At 40.0% G+C, this 18947-nt stretch overlaps 1 pseudogene across 1 annotated transcript; it reads right to left on the minus strand.

Moving 5' to 3' along the window:
- Positions 1-6029: 6029 nt before the first annotated feature.
- On the minus strand, positions 6030-18947 carry LOC309831840 (amine oxidase [flavin-containing] A-like; annotated as a pseudogene). The gene is made up of 2 exons: positions 18938-18947; positions 6030-7120 (listed from the first exon to the last, which is right to left on the minus strand). The product of its transcript is annotated as an amine oxidase [flavin-containing] A-like (transcript).

Genomic DNA, 18947 nt, shown 5'->3' on the forward strand with positions numbered 1-18947 from the left:
AGCGAAAGTTACTGTGTCGAAGGTTGTGTGAATGAAGGCAGTCCAATCCCTGCTTGGTCACTAAAATCTTTACTCAATGCTCAGAACAAAGTTTGATTCCCTGCTGATGTTCAGAACATACACAAAATCCATATTTTCTCTTCGATTAAGACATGCATTGATTCGCAGAGCCTGGCAATACGTAGTCACGGAAATGTTTTTGTGAAGTATCACAAGAGATTCGTAGGCAGGAGTCGTGCAGCCAAGACTCAAGAGTCAGATAGAAAATGAGGCCCAATTCTTTGGCATATATTTTTCCTAATAAAAAATATCTGCCGAGCTCTCCTTTTGCCATAAGAAATAGTTTGGGTTCTTCATAAAGCTAGTTTACAATACGGGCTATCTCCTGAGGGTTTCCAGTACCCCTGGTCAAGGCTGTGCTTTCTACAGAGGAATCAGGGTAACCTAACAGATGTGTGTGAAGGGGACTCTGAGCTATGCCCTGGGACTTCCCTGGTGGTCCAGTGGTTAAGACTCTGAGCTTCCAGTGCAGGGGGCAGGGATTCGGTCCCTAGTCAGGGAACTAAGATCCCACATGCCATGCAGTGTGCAAGATTAGCTATGCCCTAGGGCCTGGGCCAGGAATAGCCTATTTTAGAATAGAAAATAAAAGCGAATTCCCACTTTGAGAGCTCAAAGAGCTTTGCGATTTTAAAAAACTAACTTTGATGGCAACTCACTGAGCTAGGGGACAAGTGTTAACCAGATTCTTGTTGGAATATTGCAGTTCTAGGCAGGGGAGGGTATGGTAGGCCAGCCAACAGATTGCAGCACAATCAAACAACTGGGCTTAAACCTCTTTGCACTAATTTCTGGTCTGTGTGCCACCAGCCTGGCTTCCTGCTGAAGCGTCACTTCATGCTTTTATGCAATACACTTATCCAATATGTAAAACTAAATTCAGAATCATCTTCCTGTGCGTGTAAAAAACTTCTGCTCATTGAAATCCTGGCCTTCATAGCCACTACTGTCATTGTTAAAATACAGCCAGGGTGATGTTTGGTACCACTTGGAGTTATGTTCTAATGGAAAAGTCTATATAAAATACATGCCAAATTTAAAAGTCATAAGGGCAGCTGAACAAGTGCATTTATCGCTAGAATGATTGTTCACAAATGTTCCGTCTAACTAAGAGCGTGTGTTTCAATAGCGTCCTACACTAAACCCAAGATTTGGAAGTACTGCTTATTCAGCAGCCAATGAAAACAGGCCTCTCATCTGTGTGGAAACACTGACTATCAAACTGATTTTTTTAACGTCCTCTATGTAAAAGCCAGACTATCACTAGAGAGCACATTAGGTCCTAAGAAAGCATTTGGACTGTGTACCCAGTAGCTGACATTTCTAACATTCAAGTAGGGGACTGTGTCACGGCTGTGTGTGGGCAGGAGTGTGGAGCTGGGGCAACTGCAGGGCCATGGAGGTGGCCTGTACGAGATGTTCTTCCCGGGGATGTGGTGGAAAGGCAGGGACGCTGAGTAAGAAGACATCCAGCATTCATTCCTGTGACCATTTACAATTGTTTTTTTAAATAAATTTATTTTTTTAATTTATTTATTTTTGGCTGCATTGGGTCTTTGTTGCTGCGCACGGGCTCTCTCTAGTTGCGGCGAGCAGGGGCTGCTCTGCGTTGCAGTGTGTGGGCTTCTCACTGCGGTGGCTTCTCATTGCGGAGCACGGGCTCTAGGCGCGTGGGCTTCAGTAGTTGCGGCACGCGGGCTCAGTAGTTGCAAAGCATGGGCTTAGTTGTTCCACGGCATGTGGGATCTTCCTGGACCAGGACTCGAACCCATGTCCCCTGCATTGGCAGGCGGATTCTCAGCCAGTGCGCCACCAGGGAAGCCCCACATGACCATTTACAATTAATGAGAACACACACTCAACCTATTGGCCTAGCCCCATCTCTTGGGGGACAGGGATGGAAGGAAAGAGCAGGTAACACTATGGTTTACTATCTTGGAAAGTGAACAAGAGACCTACTTGGTCAGGGAAATTTTTAAGTCCAGATACTTAAATGTATTGACATAGCTTGCTTGCTTATTTATTTATTTATTTATTTATTTATTTATTTATCTATTTATCTATTTATCTATTTATTTATTTATTTATTTAGCTAGCGGTACGCGGGCCTCTCACTGTTGTGGCCTCTCCCGTTGCGGAGCACAGGCTCCGGATGCGCAGGCTCAGTGGCCATGGCTCACGGGCCCAGCTGCTCTGCGGCATGTGGGATCTTCCCGGACCGGGGCACGAACCCATGTCCCCTGCATTGGCAGGTGGACTCTCAACCACTGCACCACCAGGGAAGCCCTGACTTAGCTTTTTGGGGGGATTGTGCTGTGATTATTTTAAAAGCTCTTTCTTGTTCAAAGAAGCATTGACAGTGTCCATGAAGCACATCGACACTCAAAACCCTCCCTCTGTCCAAAGAAACAGAATGACTTCAGGTCACCATATGTGGTTTGATTCTGCCTAAGTGTAACCTTAATCTTGATAAAGCAGTATCTCAGTTCTATAAAAAGAAGTACAGTGCTTTGCAGTCATTTCCAGATTGGAAGCATGTTTAAGAAAGGCAGTGGTAAAGGAAAGGAGGTGGAGCCTAGGATTCCTTGGAAGAGAAAGTGCCCTAATTCTCTTTGTGCTTTGACCCTCCCTTGATTTCTGTCTTTATTGTCTGGCGCCTCCCCACGAGGGGTCTGTCCGAGATCCAGGGCTCTTTCGACCGTCTGTGCACTTTACCTGCCTCTGGACGCCACGCTGCAGGACTTGGTGATGAGTCACACAGACAGCACAGGACCCACTGGCTCAGATTCCCTCTGCCACCAGAGCTCCTGGGGTCTGCCGAATGTCAGGCTACCCATTCCCTTCTCCAATTTGGCCTCATTTTCAGGATGGGATCTCTGTCTACATTTTCCTTTAATTTTTGTCAGTTAATTACCCATTCTAGTAGACTCTTCACCCTCAAAGACAGACACTACATCCTGAGCCTGAGTTAATGGAGTTGGCGCCATGACGGTCTCACCAAACCATGTCTGGGGCCTGCCCTGTCCTCTTGGGCAGATCATCCAGGGTCACAGCTCTTGTTTGTTGGCTCCAAGAGCCCGGGTCCTCAGTCTCTGTGCTACTATTTACTCACTTAGCTGTAGGACTGTGTAACTTGTCTCCAAGATGGTAGCAATAATCGCTCTCATCCCACATGCACTTTTCTTTTAACTTTTGTATTTTGAAATATAGATTCACAAGAAGTTGCAAAAATGACAGAGTCCCATGTAGCCTTCAACCAACTTCCCCAAATTATGATATCAGAAGTATAGCTATAGTATGACGTCACAATTATAGGACAGTATATAGTGATGCAGTGCAATATCAAAACCAGGAAGTCGACACTGGTATATTACCGTTAATTGGACTGTAGACCTTACTCAGTTTCCATCATTTTTTAACCTGTATTGATGTGTGTGTGTGGGTATGTATAGTTCTATACCATTTCATACCACCTATAGATTCACATCATGATCACCACAATCAAGACACAGAACCGTTCCATCATCAGAAAAGAACTCCTTTGCGCTGCCTCTTCGTATCTGTGGCCCTCTCTCCTAACCACCCCCTTCCCCCCGCCAAGTCTCTGTCCTCTGCCAACCACTAATCTGTTCTCCATCTCTATACTTTTATCACTTTGAGAATTTTTTAAAATATTTATTTGTTTCTTTTTGGCTGCATTTGGGTCTTAGTTTTTTATGAAGATTAAATGAGATAACGTATATGAAAATACTCAGTTTAATAAGTAGTGACTCAATTATGGAATCAAATTATGAATCATAAACCAATGCAAAATTTACATTTTAATATAAAACAGTTCCGATTTTTCCTATTGCTTCACAGTTGTCTTTGGTGACATACTACCCAGTTTTCTGGGCTTGTTATTGTACATTCTGCCAAAGAATGAACAGTGGCTGCATTTGTGATCTCTGCTTCTCCAATTAATGCTGTTTTGATAAGTCAGCATTTTTACTGCTTATAATAAGCTATGTTCTTTACATGAATTAGCAATCTCTAATATTCCCATTAGGTAGGAATTATTCTTCTTAATGTATAGGTTAGAACCCAGGGCTCAGAGAGGTAAAATGACTTGCTAGTTTGTCTAATTCCAGAGCTTCTATATCTAACTTTGATGCCAGTGTGATTCAGATATTCTCCATAGAACTCCAGGGATATTGCTAAAAGAAAAGAAAAGAGTTCATTGATTAAATGAATTTAATATACATTTTAAAATAAAGCATGTTATAAAAGTTCCTTCTTGAGAGTTTTCAATGCATATTAGCAAATTAAAGGTTCTGAGAAGTCCTGTGGTCTTTAACCCAGCATTTCCCAAATTAAATTAGCCACTGGGCTTTTTAGAAATATATAGAACTATCAACAGCCCTCAGAATTAGCATTCCATAGAAAACATTTTAGGGAACTCTGCACTGAGCACACATTTCTGCCCTATTTTTAAATGTTTGATATTTCTGTAAACTGCCTAATCCTGTTGTGATACCAAACTGCTTCAGCCTCACAAGAACTCTACAAATAGTTCATTTACATAGTGTTATAGCATCTTACTGATGAAAGTAATAATCCTATGGCAAACTTAGTGAAATTATATATATATTATATATATATATATATATATATATAAAATATATATATGTCTTTGGTTTCTACCCTAGAAGAATAGCAAGTTTATACCAACAACTCTGAGGGCAAATGATGTTAAAGAGAAAATAAACCTCTTCTCTAAGAAGTCTGCTTTTCACCTTGAATGGTGTACAGTTCCCAAAAGTTTAAGATAAGGTCATTTGGAGGGCTCTATTTAACTAATGCAACATAAATGTATAATATACAACCAAAGAGCAAATTTATTTTCTTTCTTTAAATTATCTATTTATTTGGCTGCGTTGGGTCTTAGTTGTGGCACGCAGGATCTTCGTTGTGGCACATGGGCTCTAGAGCGCACAGGCTCTCTAGTTGTGGCACTCGGACTCCAGAGCGTGCGGGCTCAGTAGTTGCGGCACACGGGCTCTCTAGTTGTGGCACGTGGGCTCTAGAGCATGCAGGCTTAGTTGCCCCACGGCCTGTGGGATCTTAGTTCCCTGACCAGGGATCGAACCCGCGTCCCTGTCCCCTGCATTGGAAGGCGGATTCTTAACCACTTGACCACCAGGGAAGTCCCAAATTTACTTTCTTTAAATCTCAGCCACTACCTTTAATTATAGTACTTGTTTCCAATATCTCTTCTTATAGGTTCTTAGAACATACTACATTATACTACGTCCTGCCACTCATCACTCAAACCTCAGTCCCTAGGCAGGAGGGCTACCTGCTATTCGCTGTCCTTGAATTCTACTCTCTGTTTAAACAAATGCTTGGTAATGGATGTGATGTTGATGGTTTTAGATACATAGTTATGGGCTTACATCTAATATGAAACCATACTAAATGGCTCTTTGCCTCTAAAAGTTTTCCATTTCTAATGACACAAAATGAGTCAAATACACTATTCTATTTTATGGTAACAGAATCAGAGTAATGAGCAAACCCAGGCTGGTCACTGCTATGTTATTCTTAGAAAGTAAAGGAAAATTCATCTTTTCACTCCAGCTTAATGTTATTTCCATTTCACTGGGATTGAAAATAAAAGGAATACTAGAATTACAAAACTTGAGTGTTTTTCTATTTTTTTTTATGAGCACGTCAGCTTTAATTTCTTGAAGTTAAGAAATTGATCACAAGGTGATTTTCTAGCAATCAACACAAGCTGGTCTACAGACAAGTCACAAGACGGAGCTTGATCTTACGGAAATTAAGGAGGTGATACAGAGATTAAACTGAGGGGTTAAATCAGTGCACTTAAAGATGATCCGATGACACAGCCTTCCGATTTGTCAACATTTGGCTTCTGATGATGCTGGGAAAGAGTAAGCAGAAAGCATGAAGCCGAAACTTCAGGATCAGGTCGGCAGCCTGAATTTGTACACCACAAACCACAGGGCAGTTATCGATGTGGAAAATCCGACGATCTTCAGCAGGCCTGTCACGGAAGGCCGGTTCCTCTCCCAGAAGGTGTGCGTGATTTCTACAGCTGGAACATCCTCTGATTCAGGTTCTTGGACCCATATGTCTCTCTTTGCCGCCTTCCCCAAAGCATTCAAGACCTCTCCAGCTGCCCGTTCTCCAGCCTCTACTGCTCCTTGCATGTGACCGCTCCACTATGTGGCAGTCTTCGTGCCAGCAACGTAAATCCTGCCTACGGGCTGGCGAATCACCCTTCCGTACTGAGTCATATCCCAGGGGGGAGGTGGGCAGTGTAGCAGCCCCCGGAGTACCCCTCCTCACACCAGTTCTTCTCTTCATAGCGCACCGTTGTAAAGCTTCTTGGGATCCTAGCGCTTTGGCATACAGCTCACAGATTCTCCTCTTCCTTAGTTCTTTATGGACCTCAGGAAGGCGGTCAGCTTTTCGAGCAAGGATGAAGCCCATGAGGGTGGGCAGCGATCCATCTGGCTTGGTGTCATCCAGCGTTATTGAAATCGGAGCTTCCTCATCTTCCATGATCATATAGCCGCAGTAATCCTTTTTCTTCCAAAAGGCCTCCTTGTAATACGTCATGCACTTAATGATAGCCCCCACTGGAAGACGCTGGATTAACTGGTTTCTCTCTGAAGGAAGCTCTGCTCTGACGTGTATCTTGGCAGTGAAAGTTGGAGGGATGGCACTAATTACGTATCGGCACTCATAAAGTTGATGATCCAGCATCTCCATCATGATGTTGTCACCTGACTGGTCCACATAGGTGACAGGACACCCCAGCTTCACTCTGTCCCCGAGGAGGTGCATTATCCGCTTGCTTGGCTGACCAGATCCACCTGCAGACTTCCGTTCCTGTCCCCGTTGGTAATGGAGGATATCCGAGTGGTGCCTCCACACTGCTTCACATACCACGAGAACCACAGGGCAGACACCTCGTGGGGTTCAGAGGTCACACTGATATTCACAAAGAAAGATGCAAACTGCCCAGCAGTCCCGTCTCCCCTCACAATCACTGTGGTTCATGCCTCATCATACCACCCTTTCACACCATCCACTCTTCCTGTAACATCCATTTTTCTATTTTTACTAATAAGTGTGATACAATTCACAACTTAAAAATTCTAAACTAGTATGCCATCTGTTGCTATGAATATGAAAGATTAGTGCCTCATTTGGAGACTTTTACTACATTAAAGCATGAAATGTGGACTCGCGAACTCCCAGTAACCTGTAAAAATCTCTAATTTTGGAACACCTTTAGGATTCACATGCTCCTTTTTTTTTTTAATAGATCTTTATTGGAGTATAATTGCTTCACAATACCGTGTTTCTGTTGCACAACAAAGCAAATCAGCCATATGCATACACATGTCCCCATGTCCCCTCCCTCTTGAGCCTCCCTCCCGTCCTCCCTATCCCACCCCCTAGGTCACCGCAAAGCACCGAGCCAATCTCCCTGTGCTATGAGGCTGCTTCCCACCAGCCAACTATTTTACATTCGGTAGTGTATACATGTCGATGCTACTGTCACTTCGCCCCAGCTTCCCCCTCCCACCCTGTGTCCTCAAGTCCATTCTTATGTCTACATCTTTATTCCTGCCCTGCAACTAGGTTCATCAGTACCATTTTTTTTTTTTTTTTAGATTCCATATATATGCGTTAGCATACAGAATTTGTTTTCCTCTTTCTGACTTACTTCACTCTGTGTGACAGATTCTAGGTCCATCTACCTCCCACAGATAACTCAATTTCGTTTCTTTTTATGGCTGAGTAATATTCCATTGTATATATGTGCCACATCTTCTTCATCCATTCATCTTTTGATAGACATCTACGTTGGTTTCATGTCCTATCTATTGTAAATAGTGCTGCAGTGAACATTGTGGTGCATGTCTCTTTGAATTATGGTTTTCTCAGGGTGTATGCCCAGTAGTGGGATTGCTGGGTCATATGGTAGTTCTATTTTTAGTTTTTTAAGGAACCTCCATACTGTTTGCCATAGTGGCTGTATCAATTTACATTCCCACCAACAGTATAGGAGGGTTCCTTTTCACCACACCCTTTCCAGCATTTACTTTTTCTAGCTTTTTTGATGATGGCGATTCTGACCGGTGTGAGGTGATACCTCATTGTAGCTTTGATTTGCATTTCTCTAATAATTAGTGATGTTGAGCATCTTTTCATGTGCCTGTTGGCCATGCTATCTGTATGTCTTCCTTGGTGAAATGTCTCTGTAGGTCTTCTGCCCATTTTTTAAATGGATTGTTTGTTTTTTTGATACTGAGCTCCATGAGCTGTTTGTATATTTTGGAAATTAATCCTTTGTCTGTTGTTTCATTTGTAAATATTTCTCCCATTCTGAGGGTTGTCTTTTTGTCTCATTTATGGTTTTCTTTGCTGTGCAAAAGCTTTTAATTAAGTCCCATTTGTTTATTTTTGGTTTTATTTCTGTTACTCTAGGAGGTGGGTCAAAAAAGATCGTCCTGTGGTTTATGTCAAAGAGTGTTTTTCCTATGTTTTCCTCTAAAAGTTTTATAGTGTCTGGTCTTACATTTAAGTCTTTAATCCATTTGGAGTTTATTTTTGCATATAGTGTTAGGTAGTGTTCTAATTTCATTCTTTTATAGCTGTCCAGATTGTCCAGATTTCCCAGCATCACTTATTGAAGAGGCTGTCTTTTCTCCATTGTATGTTCTTGCCTCCTTTGTTGTAAATTAGGTGCCCATATGTGCGTGGGTTTATCTCTGGGCATTCTGTCCTGTACCATTGATCTATATTTCTGTTTTTGTGCCAGTACCATACTGTCTTGATTACTGTAGCTTTGTGGTATAGATTGAAACCGGGGAGCCTGATTCCTCCAACTCCGTTTTCCTTTCTCAAGATTGCTTTGGCTATTCGGGGTATTTTGTGTTTCCATACGAATTGTAAGATTTTTTTATTCTAATTCTGTGAAGAATGCCATTGGTAGTTTGATAGGGGTTGCATTGAATCTGTAGATTGCTTTGGGTAGTATAGTTATTTTCAAAATATTGATTCTTCCAATCCAAGAACATGGTACATTTCTCCATCTGTTTATGTCATCTTTGATTTCTTTCATCAGTGTCCTGTAGTTTTCTGAGTACAAGTCTTTCATCTCCTTAGGCAGGTTTATTCCTAGGTATTTTATTCTTTTTGTTGCAATGGTAAATGGGGGTGTTTGATTTTTCATTGTTGGTATATAGGAATGCCAGAAATTTCTGTGCATTAATTTTGTATCCTGCAACCCTACCAAATTCATCAGTTCTAGTAGTTTTCTGGTAGCATCTTTAGGATTTTCTATGTATAGTATCATTGTCATTGGCAAAAAGTGACAGTTTTACTTCTTCTTTTCCAATTTGTATTCCTTTTAGTTCTTTTTCTTCTCTGATTGCTGTGGCTAGGACTTCCAAAACTATGTTGAATAAGAGTGGCAAGAGTAGACATCTTGTCTTGTTCCTGATCCTAGTGGAAACTCTTTCAGTTTTTCACCATTGAGTATGATGCTCACTGTGGGTTTGTCATATATGGCCTTTGTCATATATGGCCATATATGTTGAGGCAAGTTCCCTCTATGCCCATTTCTGGAGAGTTTTTATCATAAATGGGTGTTGAATTTTGTCAAAAGCTTTTTTTTCATCTATTGAGATGATCATGTGGTTTTTCTTCCTTAATTTGTTAATATGGTGTATCACATTGATTGATTTGCATATATTGAAGAATCCTTGCATCCCTGGGATAAATCCCACTTGATCCTGGTGTATGACCCTTTTAATGTGCTGTTGGATTCTGTTTGCTAGTATTTTGTTCAGGATTTTTGCATCTATGTTCATCAGTGATATTGGTCTATAATTTTCTTTTTTTGTGATATCTTTTTCTGGTTTTGGTATCAGGGTGATGGTGCCTTTGTAGAATGAATTTGGGAATGTTTCTCCCTCTGCAATTTTTTGGAAGAGTTTGAGAAGGATCAGTGTTAGCTCTTCTCTAAATGTTTGATAGAATTTGCCTGTGAAGCCATCTGGTCCTGGACTTTTGTTGGAAGATTTTTAATTACAGTTTCAATTTAAATACTTGTGATAGGTCTGTTATTGTCTAATTCTTCCTGGTTCAGTCTTGGAAAATTGTACCTTTCCAAGAGTTTGTCCATTTCTTCGTGGTTGTCCATTTTATTGGCATATAGCTGTTTGTAGTAGTCTCTTATAATCCTTTGCATTTCTACAGTGTCAGTAGTGATTTCTCCTTTTTCATTTCTGATTTTATTGATTTGCATCCTCCCTTTTTTTCTTATGAGTCTGGCTAAGGGTTTATCAATTTTATCTTCTCAAAGAACCAGCTTTTAGTTTTATTGATCTTTGCTATTGTTTTATTCATTTCTATTTCATTTACTTCTACAGTGATCTTTATTATTTCTTTCCTTCTACTAACTTTGGGTTTTCTTTGTTGTTCTTTCTCTAGTTGCTTTAAGTGTAGGGTTAGATTGTTTATTTGAGATTTTTCTTGTTTCTTGAGATGAGATTGAATTGTTGTAAACTTCCCTCTGAGAATTGCTTTTGCTGCATCCCATAGGTTTTGGGTCGTTGTTTTTCATTGTCATTTGTTTCTATGTATTTTTTCTTTGATTTCTTCAGTGATCTCTTGGTTATTTAGTAGTGCACTGTTTAGCCTCCATGTGTTTGTGTTTCTTACAGTTTTCTTTCTGTAATTGATTTCCAATCTCATAGCAATGTGGTCAGAAAAGATGCTTGATACGACTTCAATTTTCTTAAATTTTCCAAGGCTTGATTTGTGACCCAAGATGTGATCTATCCTGGAGAACGTTTCATGTGCACTTGAGAAGAAAGTGTATTCTGCCACTTTTGGGTGGAATGTTCTATAAATATCAATTAGATCTATCTGGTCTATTGTGTCATTTAAAGCTTGTGTTTCCTTATTTATTTTCTGTTTTATCTGTTCATTGGTATAAGTGGGGTGTTAAAGTCCCCTACTATTACTGTGTTACTGTCGATTTCTCCTTTCATGGTTGTTAGTATTTGCCTTATGTATTGGGGTGTTCCTATGTTGGGTGCATAAACACTTGTTATTGTTATTATATTCTTCTTGGATTGATCCTTTGATCATTATGTAGTGTCCCTCCTTATCTCTTGTAACAGTCTTTATTTTAAAGTCTATTTTATCTGATATGAGTATTGCTACTCCAGCTTTCTTTTGATTTCCATTTGCATGGAATATCTTTTTCCATCCCTTCCCTTTCAGTCTGTATGTATCCCTACATCTGAAGTGGGTCTCTTGTAGACAGCATATATATGGGTCTTGTTTTTGTATCCATTCAGCCAGTCTGTGTCTTTTGGTTGGGGCATTTAATCCATTTACATTCAAGGTTATTATTGATATGTATGTTCCTATTACCATTTTCTTAATTGTTTGGGGCTTGTTTTTGTGGGTGTTTTTCTTCTCTTGTGTTTCCCACTTAGAGAAGTTTCTTTAGCATTTGTTGTAACGCTGGTTTGGTGGTGCTGAATTCTCTTAGCTTTGTTTGTCTGAAAAGCTTTTGACTTCTCCATTGACTCTGAATGAGATCCTTGCTGGGTAGAGTAATCTTGGTTGTAGGTTTTTCTCTTTCATCACTTTAAGTATATCCTGCCACTCCCTTCTGGCCTGCAGAATTTCCACTGAAAAATCAGCTGATAAAATTATGGGGATTCCTTTGTATGTTATTTTTTGTTTTTCCCTTGCTGCTTTTAATATTTTTTCTTTGAATTTAAGTTTTATTAGTTTGATTAATATGTGTCTTGGTGTGTTTTTCCTAGGGTTTATCCTGTATGGGACTCTCTGTGCTTCCTGGACTTGGGTGTCTATTTCCTTTCCTATATTAGAGAAGTTTTCCACTATAATCTCTTCAAGTATTTTCTCAGGCCCTTTCTTTTGCTCTTCTTGTTCTGGGACCCCTATAATTCGAATGTTGGTGTGTTTAGTGTTGTTAGAGAGGTCTCTGAGATTGTCTTCAATTCTTTTCATTCTGTTTTCTTTATTCTTCTCCTTGGCAGTTATTTCCACCATTTTGTCTTCCAGCTCACTTATTCGTTCTTCTGCCTCTGTTATTGATTCCTTCTAGTGTATTTTTCATTTCAGTTATTGTGTTGTTCATCTGTTTGTTCTTTAGTTCTTCTAGATCTTTGTTAAGCATTTCTTGTATTTTCTCAATCCATGCTTCCATTCTATTTCCATGATTCTGGATCATCTTTACTATCATGACTCTGAATTTTTTTTCAGGTAGATTGCTTATTTCCTCTTCATTTATTTGGTCTTGTAGGTTTTAACCTCACTCCTTCACCTGTGACATATTTTTTTGCCGTCTCATTTTTTTTTTTTTTTTTTATGAGTGGGATTGTGTTCCTGTTTTACTGGTTGTTTGGCGTGAGGCGTCCAACCCTGGAGTTTGTAGGCTATTGGGTAGAGCTGGGTGCTGGTGCTGCTATGGGGACCTCCATGACACCTCACTCCGATGAATATTCCTTGGGGTCTGAGGTTCTCTGTTAGTCCAGTGGTTTGGACTCGGAGCTCCCACTGTAGGAGCTTCCCCCCAACCCCAGGCTTGCAAATCAAGATCCCGCAAGCCATGTGGGAAGGCAAAAAAAAACAACAAAAAACAAAGTAAAAAAATAAAATTAGACTAGGAGCCTAACAGACATGTTATAAAGAATGTAAAAATAAAAATAGAGATGAATCAAAAACTGGAAGGTACATCAGTACCACAATAGTAAAAAAGAGGAGGGAAAGGAAAAAAGGGGGGGGAAGGCCTTGGCTGTGGGGGGCGGGGCCTAAGCAAGGGCGAGGTCTGGGTGGTGGGTGGGGACAATGCTCAGGACCCACAGGGCTGGAAAAGGCCCTGGAAGCTGTGGGGGGGGTAGGGCTTAAGCTCAAGGAACAGAAGGGGCCCAGGCATGCCCCCCACCCCAGTCTCAGAGGGCAGGGGACCTCACCTGGGAGCCCAGCAGGCTTCCTGTGCTCGAGTGGATGGGGCAAACGCCCTCCTCTCCTCTCCTGCTCCTCCTGGAGGGCCCCTCCCGCCTGCTTCTCCTGATTTCCCAGGCCTCAGGGGCACCAATCTTGTCTGGCCTCCACTTTTCCTCTCCCCTCGGTCCCCCTACATCCTACCAGTTCACTTTGGGGTTCCTCCCATCTCCTTGAGGGTCAGAGCCCCCCACTAGCGACCAGGGAGGCACCCTAGTTGTGGGGAGACGCTAACTCCACGTCTTCCCACACCGCCATCTTGACTCCTCCCCACATGCTTTCTTAAAAGAGCAATTCCAAAGAAGACTCTTAGGCTCAAATCAAACACAAAATTAAAACCAGCTTTGGGCTTCCCTGGTGGCACAGTGGTTGGGAGTCCACCTGCCAATGCAGGGGACACGGGTTCGTGCCCCAGTCCGGGAGGATCCCGCGTGCTGTGGAGCGGCTGGGCCTGTGAGCCATGGCCACTGGGCCTGCGCGTCCGGAGCCTGTGCTCCACAGTGGGAGAGGCCACAGTAGTGAGAGGCCCGTGTACTGCAAAAAAAAAAAATTAAAACCAGCTTTAAACGTGCTTAACTTTAGTAGAAATCAATGTGAAGCCTTCAGAAATTTTAACTGACTTTAACTTCCTGCTTTGTATTTATTTTCTTTACTGATAGTCCATATAGGAAGACCCAGCAATTAATATGATTATTAGAAGAGGGTTTATTCAGATCTGCTGTCTGCTGCTATAACTATATGGCACATATTGGTAACTTATCAGAATCCACAGTTTACCTCTTTTCATATCATTAATACATCATAATCAGATTCAGAAGTTTAGTATTACTTTAACAAATGTGAAATGTACTCAGGAATGGGAACAAGATTTTATATATGTAAATAATCTACATGTTTGTTACATTCCACCATAGATTTTACCTTAAAATACCTAATGCAGTTACAGTACATCAGAGTGAAGACAGATGCTTTATACTTGTACGTTTTCTGAAACTGGGGCTTACTTTATGAAGGAAACTTGGCTTAATAATTAGAACTTTCATGTTAACCAAGTTTGGGGCACTTATTTTATACAGTCTCAAATTTTAAGATTAAACACAATTTCAATCAATATTTATACTGAGCAAAAATTATGTCTGGTTCTCTGTTCTATAAAACCATCAATCTACTTACTACACTTCTGAGCTTATAGTTAACTTTACAGTCTTTACATTATTATATAAGTAACATACACTTGCAGAGCTTAGAAGTCAAACCCTGCTAAAAAGACTTGTGCCAAAAGTGGTCCCTAACCCCAGCTCAGAGGCATCACTTTCAGCTCTTCTGTTCTTTTTTAAATTCTGTTTACTTTTAAAACCACTTTACTGAGGTATGATTGATATGTAAAAAGCGGTACGTTTTTAATGTATACAACTCGATGAGTTTGGGAATAAGAACACGCCATGAAAGCATCACCACCGTCAAGGCTGTTGACAAATCCATCACCTCCCAGTTTCCTCCCACCCCCTTTAACAGTAGTATTTTGCATGTGTGTGGTAACAACACATGATCTGCATGTTTTAAGTATACAGTCATACTGTTAGCTACAGGCACTGTGCTGAATAGATCTCCAGTACTTATTTTTGCAAGGTAAGTTAGTTCTGGCCCCTTCCAGTCAACTGGGGAAGGAGCGCGCGCGCGCGCACACACACACACACACACACAATCACTGTAGGGAAAGTGAGACCGTGCTTTGTGGGCTGCAACATGGCAGTGATCAGTAGAACAGGTGATGAGCCAGTGAGATGCTGGCCTGGGGTCAGCCTGATATTGAGATGGCTTGGGCCATGAGCAAGCAGCATGCTTAAGTTTATCACAAGCCAGTTTCATCAGTTGACCTACAATACCTGAAACTCCCCAAAGTGGATGACCAAATCTACTCTGAGTTCTGGGGAAATTTTGAGCAGCTCAGGATAGATGTATTGGACCCAGAAGAGCTCAAATCAGAACCAGCTGAAAAAGGAAAATAGTTAAAGAACAAGGGCTTTATGTAGTTATAATAAACTAATAAAAGTGGAGGCCATTCTACTAGAAGTTACATAGGACCCACACTCATTCTGTCTTCCTACACTGTGGTGCAGTCTTAGAGATATGTCCTGATTTGATCAAAAGTGAACTGTGTGTTTGCTTCTTGCTTTTCTTGTTATTTAGAGGTGATTTTTCAAGAGAAAGTTGAAGATGTCTTTTCTCTATCTTAAAAGTAGAAATCCTAGTGCACGCTAAATTGTGCTCCCAAAGTCTATGTAAGTAAAAAAAAAACCAAAGTTACATCACCTTTTTTTCATCATCTCACGTGCAGATGAAGGGATTGAAGATTCCCTTAATATTTTTAGCCGAATCTTAAAAGGTACAAAATATTTGCCATCTATTTCAAATGCCATCTATTTTAAAAGGAGCATATTTGTAGGATTTTATTTTTTAGGAGCTCCAAATACACACTAAATTAAGCTCCATAGCTAAACAAAGATTTTAAGCATTTGGAAAATTATGTGCATTATAAATTCATATTCACAACCACCTAACAATGTATCTAGTTCGTTTTCTATGCAAATTAATTCCAAACTTAGTTATACCAGGTGTGGAATCTAAAAAGACTATATGCACATAATTAAGTGTATAAAAGATAGGTGAAGGGAGACTATAAAACAGAATACCTGATTACTTGAGAAGTCACAGTCTGTCTTCAATATTTGAAATTGAGTTTGGCCCTATAATTTTTCCCACACAGTCTTAACTTGGGCCATTTAATTTTTATTTTCAAACAAAGAATGGTGCTAGAAATTTTTTTATTGAGGTATAACTGACATAAACATTAGTTTCAGGTGTACCACAGAATGGTTCAGTATTCACATAAACTGTGAAATGATCACCATAAACCTAGTTAACATCTGTCACTATACAGAGTCACAAAAATTTTAACAGTGCTGTACATAACACCCCATGACTTATAACACTTATAACAGGAAGTTATACTTATTTTATAACAGGAAGCTAGTACCTTTTGAATCCCTTCACCCATTTTGCTCACCCCTCACCTCCCACCTCTGGCAACCACCAATCTGCTCTCTGTCTCTATGAGCTTGGTTTTTTTCTTGCTGTTTTCTGTTTTTCCTAGATTACACATAGTAAGATCATACAGTACTTGTCTTTCCTGTCTGACTTACTTCACTTAGTATAATGCCCTCAAGGTCCATCCATGTTGTTGCAAATAGCAAGATTTCCTTCTTTTTATGGAATAATATTCCACTGTGTGTGTATGTGTGTGTGTGTATCACATCTTCTTTATCCATTAAGCCATCAGTGGACACTTAGGTTGTTTCCATATCTTCACTATTGTAAATAATGCTGCAATGAGCATGGGCCTGCATATATCTTTTTAAAAGAGTTAGTATTTTCATTTTCTTCAGATAAATACCCAGAAGTGGAGTTGCTGGATCATACAGTAGTTCTATTTTTAATTTTTTGAGGAACGTCCATACTGTTTTCCATAGTGGCTGCACCAATTTCACTTACACCAACAGTGCAAAAGGGTTCCTGTCTCCACATTCTCACCAAAACATGTTATTTCTTGTTTATTTGATAATAGCCATTCTAACAGGTGTGTGATATCTCATTATGGTCTTGATTTGCATTTCCCTGATGATTAGTGATGTTGAGCATCTTTTCATGGCCATCTCTATGTAGTCTTTGGAAAAATGTCTCTTCAGGTCCTCTGCCCATTTTTTAATCAATTTTTGTTGTTTTTTTGTTTGTTTTTTGCTACTGAGTTGTATGAGTTCTTTTTACGTTTTGGATTATTCCCTTATCAGAAATATAAGTTGGAAATATTTTCTCCAATCTAGTAGGTTGCCTTTCCATTTTGTTGATGGTTTACTTTGCTGTGCAGCTTTTTAGTTTGATGTAGTCCCACTTTGTTTTTGCTTTTGTTGCCTTTGCTCTTGGTGACAAATCCAAAAAGCCATCGCCAAAACCGATGTCAAGGAGCTTACCCCCTTTTTTCCCCCCTAGTTTTATGGTTTCAGGTATTTCACTCAAATCTAATCCATTTTAATTTTTTATATGATGTAAGATAGTAGTCGTTTCATTCTTTTCCCTGCAGCTGTCCAGTTTTCCCAACACTGTTTATTGAAGACACTATCCCTTCCCCATTGTATAATCTTGGCTCCTTTGTCATAAATTGGCCATATATTTGTGGGTTTCTGTTCTGTTCCATTGATCTACGTGTCTATTTTTATGCCAATACCATTCTGTTTTAGTTACTGTAGGCTTAAAATCAGGAAGTGTGATGCCTCCAGCTTTGTTCTTTCTCAGTATTTCTTTGGCTATTTGAGTTCTTTGTGGTTCCATACAAATTTTAGGTCTGTTCTATTTTTGTGAAAAATGCCATGGGAATTTTGATAGGAATTGCATTGAATCCATAGATTGCTTCGAGTAATGTGAACATTTTAACAATATTCTTCCTATCCATGTGCACAGAATATCTTCCCATTTATTTGTGTCTTCTTCAGTTTCTTTCATCAGTATTTTATAGTTTTAATAGGTCTTTCACCTCCTTGGTTATATTTATCCCAAAGTATTTTATTCCTTTTGATGCAATTATAAAAGGGATTTCCTTAATTCCTCTTTCTCATAGTTCTTTATTAAGGTATAGATTCACAACAGATTTTTACATGTTGATTTGTATACTGTAACTTTACTGAATTCATTTATTCTAAGTTTTTTGGTGGAGTCTTTAGGGTTTTCTGTAAATAATGTGTTATCTGCAAATAGTGAAGTTTTGCTTTTTTCCTTTACAATTTGGATGCCTTTTATTTATTTATTTAGGCTAATTGCTCTAGGGCTTCCAATACTATGCTGAATAAAAGTGGTGAGAGTTGGCATCCTTGTTTTGTTCCTGATCTTGGAGGAAAAGCTTTTAGCTTTCAACCACTGAGTATGATGCTGGCTCTGAGCTTGTCACATGTGGCCTTTATTCCCTCTAAACCCACTTTGTTAAGAGTCATCACAAATGAATGTTGGATTTTGTCAAATGCTTTTTCTCCATCTATTGAGATGATATGATTTCTATCCTTCATTTTCATTTGCAGATATTGAATCACCCTTGCATTCTTGAAGTTAAATTCCACTTCATCATGGTGTATTAGCCTTTTAATGTATTGTTGAATTCACTTTGATAATATTTTGTTGAGGATTTTTTGTGTTTCTGTTCATCAGGGATATTGGCCTGTAGTTTCTCTTTTTCTCTGGCATCTTTGCCTGGTTTTAGTATCAGAGTAACGTGGCATGCGTCAGAATCACCTGGAGGCCTTGCTAAAACTCTGATTGTGGGGATCCACTCTACACATTTTGGATTCCATAGAACTGGAGTGGAGCCCTATAATTTGTATTTCTCTCAAGTTCCCAGTGATGTTGGTTGCTAATGTGGAGACCAAACTGAGAACCACTGATCAATGATTATCCTCAGTTTCTTCCCTGCAGTTTAGGAGAAACATGTAGTACTTCTCTCCTTTCCCACAAGTTTCACTTTGCACTCTTGATTCCATCTTCATCCCCATTCTGCAATTATTTACTCTATTCCCAGCACCTCAAATCTCTTTCTCTATGCATCGACTTCTCACCTTCTGCTTTCTTGATGCATAGACTTCCATTTTTAAAACACAAAACAAGTGACCCATCTATCATTTCTGTGTCTCGTGCATCTACCTGTTCACTGCCAAGTTTCTAAATGGAATATCTTTGAATCAAAACCTCTGCATTCTCTTACTTTTCTCCAT

The sequence above is a fragment of the Grampus griseus genome (genome assembly GCF_964374135.1).
Source record: "Grampus griseus genome assembly, chromosome: 13".
Taxonomy (NCBI): Eukaryota; Metazoa; Chordata; class Mammalia; order Artiodactyla; family Delphinidae; genus Grampus; species Grampus griseus.